The sequence below is a fragment of the Austrofundulus limnaeus genome, unplaced genomic scaffold (genome assembly GCF_001266775.1).
Source record: "Austrofundulus limnaeus strain Quisiro unplaced genomic scaffold, Austrofundulus_limnaeus-1.0 Scaffold266, whole genome shotgun sequence".
Lineage (NCBI taxonomy): Eukaryota > Metazoa > Chordata > Actinopteri > Cyprinodontiformes > Rivulidae > Austrofundulus > Austrofundulus limnaeus.
Window position 1 is genome coordinate 599,508 of NW_013952668.1, and position 2,245 is coordinate 601,752.

A 2,245-nucleotide genomic window follows, 5' to 3' on the forward strand; every position below is an offset into this window, starting at 1 on the left:
GTTGTAAATCAGGGTGTCCTGACTGAGGAAAGAAATGTCTGTGAGACACAGGTGGATGGAAGGGTCGTGTTGGCAAAAGGGGCGAATTCGGAGCAGCAAAGGGAACCGAAGAAAGCCAACAGAAACATGCATTGTAGTGTAAGGTCTACGAACGGAGACGTATGGCCGGAGCGCAGGGTGAGGATGCAGCATGTGAGGAGATCGGTGGTGAGCAGAAGACAGCGTGGGAGTGAAGGGGGCTCCTGCTTTTTGAGTCCTTTGAGCAGCATGGCTACATGGCTGTGGCTAAGGGCTGGACAGGAGTTGCCTGTGGCCAGCTTAAATAAAAATTTGATACCTGAAAGGTAGGTTCGGATAGTGGAAGTGCGAATTCGAAGAATGGAATGTGTATGGGTGATGAAATGACAGATGGACATGGTATGGAGAGTGGGAAAAGGTAAATTGTATGTTACGTGGTATGATTTGAAACTGAGCCAGCCTGTCAGATATGCCGCGAGGGGCGAGGCTGTTGAGGATGGCTTGTTGTGAAATGTGGGAGAGGCTGGCAAGCTGCGGAGTGAGTTGAAGATTGTGGCTGAAAACGGAGGGACCGGTGTCGGATGAGGGTCTGCTGTAGGCGCTAATGCCCTGAATTTCTGGAAGGAGGAACGAGAGAGTGCATCAGCAATGCAGTTATGATAGCCTGGAACGTGAGCTGCCCTGAGCAGAAACTGATGTTGAGCTGAATCTAGTGTAAATCTGCGCTTGAGTTGCATGATGGCTAAGGAATGAGAACGACCTTTGTTAATTATTTAGACTACAGCTGTGTTATCGGAATGGATGAGGATGGAGTGCTGGGACCATTCGTGCCCCCAAAGGAGAGCTGCGATGACAACGGGATACAGCTCATACAAAGCAGAAGAGGGAGATGCCGAATCAGGTTGCAGGGAGTCAACCTCTGGGGGCCAAGTGAAGGCAAACCATCTGCCTTTGTGAAAACCGCTGAACCCAATGGAGCGGGTGGCATCTGTGTAGAATTGAATGTCATCTGGATGGGAGATGAAATCATTGTAAAAGAAAGAAATGCCGTTCCAGGAAGACAGAAATGGTGCCAGAGCTTCATTTCCATTCTGCAGACATCGTCAAGGGTAAGACGGCCATGGAGTGACGGGACGCTGGCAGCGGTGGATAAAAGATGGAAAATGAAAGATTTCCCCTGGGGGATGATGCGGATGGCATAATTTAGGTGGCTGAGAAGAGACAACAGCTGATGTTTGGTGCAGGAATCTATGAGCATGAAGTTAGAGAGGATCAGCGTGATGCGATGCACCTTCTCGGGAGGTAGGGAAGCCTGAAAGGAGGAGGAGTCTAGGGTGATGCCTAAAAACTCCAATGAAGTTAGAGGACCAATTGTCTTTTCTTCGGAAAGAGGAATGCCTAGAGCTGAAAAGGCATGGATGAGAGCACAGAGGCCTGAGCAAGGTGAAGAGGAGGGAGGGGTGATGATAAGAAAGTCATCCAGAAGGTGGAGAACGTAAGGGAGCCTGAAATTATTAAGAAGGATCCAGCAATGAGCTTCAGACAGTGAATCAAAAATCTTGGGGCTACTTTGTCAGCCAAAGGTCAGCTGAACTGCAAAGTAGTAAGTGCCCTTCCAATACACTCCAAAAAAGTGCCAGAAGTCTGGGTGAATGGGTAAGACCTTGAAAGCTCTAGTAATGTCCACCTTTGAGAGCCAGGCTCCCCTGCCCACCAGACGAATGAGGCGGATGGTGTGGTCGATGGTAGCATATTGCATGGAAAAGTCTGAGAAAGTGATGAGGCTATTAATGCTTGGTACGTGGGACCCGTGAGGGGCGGACAAGTCAATGATCAGCCTCTTCTTGCCTGAGTATTTTTGGGTGGCAATGCCAATGGGGCTGACACGAAAGACGGAGAAGGGGGGCTGGCTGAAGGGACCAATCATGATTCGGTCCTGGACTTCTTTAGCTAAGAGGGCATCAACTATATCTGGCTCAGAGAGGGTGGACTGAAGGTTGCCACAGTGGGTGGTGTCATCTGGGAGGGTCACTAGACCCGGGTGAAAACAAAAAATGAAGCCATGAATAAGAAACTCAACAAAATCCAGATAAGGATGGTGTTTTAAGGCGGAGAGTAGAGCACTCACCTTAATGGGTGTGGCCAGGTGGCGTGCTAGTCAGGTGGGGTTGTGGGGACAGGAGGACCGGGCGTGAGCACTGCCGCAGAAGGAGCAGGTGTGCAGAAA

At 50.0% G+C, this 2,245-nt stretch overlaps 1 pseudogene; it reads right to left on the reverse strand.

The window, feature by feature from the left end:
* Positions 1-1,945, reverse strand: part of LOC106526238 (uncharacterized) — a 13,726-nt pseudogene extending 11,781 nt beyond the window's left edge.
* Positions 1,946-2,245: the final 300 nt, after the last annotated feature.